Source organism: Lipotes vexillifer, unplaced genomic scaffold, assembly GCF_000442215.2.
Source record: "Lipotes vexillifer unplaced genomic scaffold, Lipotes_vexillifer_v1.1 scaffold710, whole genome shotgun sequence".
NCBI classification, from domain to species: Eukaryota; Metazoa; Chordata; class Mammalia; order Artiodactyla; family Lipotidae; genus Lipotes; species Lipotes vexillifer.
The window spans coordinates 36,185-42,575 of record NW_006789347.1 but is presented as its reverse complement, the minus strand read 5'-3'; the positions used below and the strand labels follow the sequence as shown (position 1 = coordinate 42,575).

At 35.1% G+C, this 6,391-nt stretch overlaps 1 protein-coding gene across 2 annotated transcripts in view; it reads right to left on the bottom strand.

Annotated features, from left to right (window-relative positions):
• The window catches only part of FER (FER tyrosine kinase), a 474,424-nt gene that overhangs the window by 450,887 nt on the left and 17,146 nt on the right, over nucleotides 1-6,391 (bottom strand). The window lies entirely within an intron of this gene.

Sequence of the window (6,391 nt, the reverse complement as noted above, 5' to 3'; positions counted from 1 at the left end):
TCCCTACACACTGTGAATCAACTGACCTCAACTTTCTTTCTATTGTACTTGTCCTAAAAACCTCCAACTCTTAATCAATCCTTCTTTCTTCCCCCTAGCCACTTTTTTTCTAAAGCTTCACTACTTCTTACTAGTATTTCAAGACTGTGCTAAGATCACCTCCACAAGGCAGCCTTCTCTTGCCTCTGCTGTTTGTTATCATAACATTCAGGAATGACAGTATCTTATTCATGACTGCATCCTCATGTTTCTCATATGATGTCAGGCATATAGGTATATTCCCATAGATGTACTCCATGAGCCTCAAAGTTTGACTCTAATTATCTCTTATGTGTTTATTCTGAAGTGCAGCATATGAAAAATGATTACTTTTACAATTTCATAGAGATTAAACAAGTCAAAGATAGCAATTACACAAATAAAAACTAGCAGGTATTTTCCTTAGCATGAGCTTTTTAAATTTATCTTCCTCAGATATTCGATTAACTCTGGGTTTTGCCTGTTACTCTCTGCTCGTGATTCTGTCCTCTTATGTTTCAAATATAAAGTCACATCAAACAAATTTTGGAAGTACATGAAGTATAAGTAGAAATGAAAGGACAAGTAGGAAAAGCAAATTTCAGAATATGTATATCAAATGATCCTCTTTTTTAAATTATACAAATATAAACACACGTTTTTTAATACAGCTGGCCCTTCATATACACAGGTTCCACATCCATGGATTCAACCAACCGTGGATCAAAATAGTCAAGAAAAAAAAATTCCTCAAAGTTCCAAAAAGCAACACTTGAATTTGCCACATGCCAGCAACTATTTCTATAATATTTATACTGTTTTAGGTATTATAAGTAATCTAGAGATAATTTAAAGTACAGGCATACCTCGTTTTATTGCACTCCACTTTCTTTCACTTCGCAGATAATGCATTTTTTACAAATTGATGGTCTGTAACAACCCCACATCAAGCAAGTCTATCGGCGCCATTTTTCCAACAGCAGTTGCTCACTTCATGTCTCTGTGTTACATTTTGGTAATTCTCTCAGTAATTCAAACTTTTCATTACTATTATATCTGTTATGGTGATCTGTGATCAGTGATCTTTGATGTTACTACTATGATTCACTGAAAGCTCAGATGATGGTTAGCATTTTTCAGCAATAAAGCATTTTTTAATCAAGGTATGTACATTGTTTTTTTAAAACATAATGCTATTTATTGCACACTTAGTAAACCACAGTACAGTGTAAACACAACTTTTATATGCACTGGGAAACCAAAAAATTAGTGTGACTTGCTTTACTGCAATATTCGCCTTATTGCAGTAGCCTAGAACCAAACCCACAATATCTCTGAGGTAGCCTGTACATGGGAGGATGTGTGTAGGCTACATGAAAATACCATGCCATCTATATAAGAGACTTGAGCATCCTCAGATTCTGGTATCAGCAGGGGGTCCTGCATCATTGATATCCCTTGCAGACACCAAGGGATGACTATATACGTTTTAAAAGTTCAAACTGATACACATCAAACCTTTAACATTAGCTACCTCTGAAGAATGAGAGTTAGAATACTGGGAAGAATGTCACATTTTATTTTATGTATCTCTAGTTTGTATTTTTATAAGAGGATATATTCATTTTATAATGTTAACAAAATTTAAAGAAAAGACTCCCCAACAAGTTTTTTTTTAAGACTGAGGACTGAGAAGATAAAAATCAAATTTCAGAGATGAATGCTTAACATTAAAAATTATTTCTCCTTCATGGGACTACCCTGGCAGTCCAGTGGTTAAGACCCCATGCTTGCAATGCAGGGGGCAACGGTTCGATCCCTGGTCAGGGAACTAAGATCTCTCATGCCGCAAGGCGTGGCCAAAAAAATAAAAATTTATTTCTCCCTCAAATATAGTTAATTTATTTTTATTCAGAAAATGACAAAGGTATTTATATCATGAGACAGAAAAATCTCCCAATTGTATTCAAGTAACAGAATCTTGACCCCTCTCACAGAATGCTTCTGGTTTCCAGGGAACAATTTTATCCCTGTTCCATAACCCAGGCTCCTGAACCAAAAGTCTCATCCTTCTCTATTTCCTCATTTTTTTCAGGTTTTACCTGAACCAATTCTAGCTCTAATTCAGCACCTCAACAATAAATTGATCTAACCACAGGTTGAACCATTACTGTAGTTGCCCAGGAAAGGAATCTTTGTCTTTTTGCTCTATGTCTTAGTAAACGCCTTTCATTCTTTTTTTTTTTTTTTGCGGTAAATGGGCCTCTCACTGTTGTGATCTCTCCCGTTGCGGAGCACAGGCTCTGGACGCGCAGGCTCAGCGACCATGGCTCACGGGGCCAGCTGCTCCACGGCATGTGGGATCTTCCCAGACCGGGGCACGAACCCGTGTCCCCTGCATCAGCAGGCAGACTCTCAACTACTGTGCCACCAGGGAAGCCCCATTCATTTATTTATTCATCCAGTAAGTACTTTTAAAATGTCTACAATACACCAGACACTAAGTGAAGTCCTGAGTACAGAGATAAAAAAGTACTGGTCACAGCCTCAGGAAGCTTATTAGAGGAAAGGAAGTGTTCTAATACCTAACAATAACTGCTCTAAGGAATCCCTGTACCAAGTATAGTAAAAACACAGAAGTATAATCTAATCCTGGCTGAAGGAAAAGTCTTCATAGACATCCCTAAAATATCCAGAGTAGTTCCTTCCTCACTGGCACTTTCTTCCTTTCCTCTCAACCAAAATATGACTCTCCCCACTTTGAAAATACTGCTTAAAACTTACCTCCCACTTCCTCCCCACAAAGCTCCACTTGTTCCTAAATGCCATGTAATTCTTAAAGAAAACCAAACAAATCTGTGAAACTCAAAAGCCAGCAAGGAAGGAAGAAAGAGAACACTCACTGAAGGCCAGCCCTACACAAGTACCAGAGAGAGCAGGTACTCAGATCTTTTCTTATTGTGCCTAGCTCCGATTGTCTCTACTAACATATATCATTTGCATTTCAATCTACTTCCCACTGGAAACTGTGCATTTTTCAAAGATGAAGACTTAGACTGCTACAGCTTTTAACGTCCACAGTGACTACATATATATTCCTAGGTATAATCAACTGGTTAGGAGGTAGGAGTGGGCCACAGCAGGTGGGGGAATAACTCCTGCAGACTTCAGTTGTTTTAAATGAATTTCAATTGCCAACTGGTGCCAGTGGATTGAATACAACATAAATTTCCCAGTTTGTTTTTTTTTTATCTTTAACTTAATGCAACCAAGTGTAGAAACCTCAGCCAAAGTATATTTAAAGTTGGATTGATGTTTTTTAAAAAAGAAGCTTGGAATAAACAATTTTATCTCCAGCAACCTCAGAGAGTTGGAAGGAAAAAGCAAACTGCAAATAAGTTTTGGATGAATAATGTTCTCAAAAACCAGGCAATTCTCAAGAAAGACATTAAGTATACACAAACTATATATTTTAAGAGAAAATACAGATAGATAATGAAAAACAAAAAGAGGTGGGGACTGTTCAAGATTAAAAGAGAATAAAGAGATAAGAATCAAATACAGTACATGAAACCTGACTGAATCCTAAATCCAAAAAACTCAAAAAAAAAATGTTTAGGGACAACTGGGGAGATCTGAATATGGACCATTATATTAAACATATTCTTAAATTAATGTTAATTTTCTTATATAAATATTGATATTATAATACAGAAAATTATCCATATTCTTAGGAAATGCATGCTTTAAAATTTATATTCTATATTTATATATTATAATATAAATATAATATATATTTTTAATATAGTTTCCAGCAGTTTTTAAAATATGTAAATATATAAAGAGAGAGAAGAGGTAGCAAAAATTAACAGTGAGTGAATACAGATGAAAGGTAATATGGATGTTCATTGTCCCGCATTTTCCATTTTTTCTGTAGCACTGAACATTTTCAAAATGAAATACTGAAGGGGTGGGAAGATGGCTTGAGAAGATGCCAGCTTGACAGAAGCATAAGGGGTAAAAGCAGCACTAGCCTTAGCAAACTTGAAAATCAACTGTGTGATCTTGGGCAGGTCATGGAAGCTCTCTAGGTCTCAGCTGAAAGAAGAGGAAGTGAATGATCTCTAAGGTAACCTTCCAGCTACAAAATCCCATTATTCAACTACTTCTCAGCTCTAAAACTCAAAAGATAACCATATGCAAAGAGGGAAAACTCACAGGACTGTAAAAAAAATAAAGTATTTAAAACAGCTAGCCAAATGCTTGTCACAAACAATAAATATTAACTCCTCTTTTGAAAACACTGTAAAACTTCAGCAAAAAAAATACAAAAGAAAGATATGACTACTAATTAACTTAGAAAAAATAAGTAACACAGAAGTGGAAAGGTCTACTTTAATATCTATTCAATTTCTATTGAGTTAAAAACTGTGTTTGCACCTAAAGTAAAGCAAAACAAACAAAACTAGTACATATTACAAATTTGTCAGATGCTTTTATTTCCAGCACTAATGTTATTTGTAGCATTATAATTAATTTCCCTTTTGGTAAAACAACTAATCCTTGAGATAATGGGAAAGATAATTATCTAAAAGGATTCTGTACCTGATGCTAGCATTCACCCAGTTGCTCAAAACCCAAAAATCATGGAGTCATCCTTGAGTAACACTCTTTCCACACCAAAAATATCCATAGCTTTTGACGAAAAAAAAAAAGAAAGTCATCTCAAATCCATCCATCTCGCTCTTGTTGCTAGCATCTTAATCAGGGCACCACTCTCTCTCACCTTAGCTCCTAAAATTGCCAGCTTTCAGTCCCAGCCCACTTAGTCCATTCCTCACATAGTAGCTAAAATGATGATATTTAAGAACAAAACAAACTACATGCCAAACCGTTCAAAGCCCTGAATATATCTATAACTTCTTCCTACCCATCTCCGTCTCTCCTACTATGTCAGCCACAATGCGTTTTTTTTGAATTCCTCAAATTCACCAAGCTCTTTCCTCCTTCAAAGTCTTTGTACCCACTATTCCTTTTTTTTTTTTTCCACCCAGGTTTATTGAGATATTATTGACATATAAGATATGTAAGTTTAAGTTGTACAATGTGATAATTAGATGCATGTATACATTGTAAAATGATTATCACAATAAAGTTGGTTAACATCTCCATACCTTCACATAATTACAACTGAGTGTGTGTGTGTGTGTGTGTGTGTGTGTGTGTGTGTGTGTGTGTGTGTGGTGACAGCATTTAAGATCTACTCTCTTAAAAACTTTCAAGTATATAATACAGTATTTTTAATTAGATTCACCATGTTCTACATTAGATCCCCAGAACTTACGCATCTTATAGCTAGGAGTTTGCACTCTTTGACCAGCATCTCCCCATTTCTCCCATTTCCCAGCCTCTGGCAAACACAATTCCACTCTCTATTTCTATGAGTTTGGCTTTTTAAGATTCCACATAAAAGTGAGAACACACAGTATTTGCCTTTCTCTGTTTGACTTATTTCACTCTTCCATTCCTTCAAATAAGAATGCTTTCCCCACCAAAAATATCACCACCACCATGCCCCCCCACACACACACACACCCTCCTTGAAATAGCTCCTTCTCATATATAGGTTTCACCTTAAATACCAACTCCTTAGAGGAGTTTTTTGTGACCACCCTATCTGAAGTAGTTCCGGCCACCTTATCTCCAAGTCATTTGCTTTCCTTCAAAAAATTTACTGCAATTCATAATTATTTTGTCAGTGTAGTTTTTAACCTCTCCCATCCTCTAGAATATAAGCTATAAAGATAGGATATCCAACTTATCTATCATTATATCACCAGAACCCCCAGGAAATTCTCTGATCCTTAATACAAGCCTATTAATGTGCATCAAATAAATGAATAAAATAGTAAGTGAATACAGGACTATATATTAGATAATGGACTAATAATGTTATTAATGGAAATATGAAAACCAGAAGGAAAAGTAAGTGTTTAAGAAGAAAAATAAAATACACTGAGTTTGGTACAAGGCAGTTGAAAATATGGGACTGGTGGGCACACAGGTCAGGAAAGAGATACAGAGTTGGCTTCTGCTGACTGTAAGTGTTAGTTGAAAAAAATAATAACTAAATCACAAATGGAATAGAATGCAGTAGGATAAATGCCAAGCAAAAAAATAAATAACACAAATATAAAATGATTGTAGCCTGCCTAGGTAGGAGAATAACATAAAGAACACTATAAAATTAAGACAAGTCAAAACTGTTTTCACAGTTTCAGAGGAAAAAAATATATATATATGTATATATATATATATATATATATATGTATTAATATATGTGTGTGTATATATATATATATATATATATATA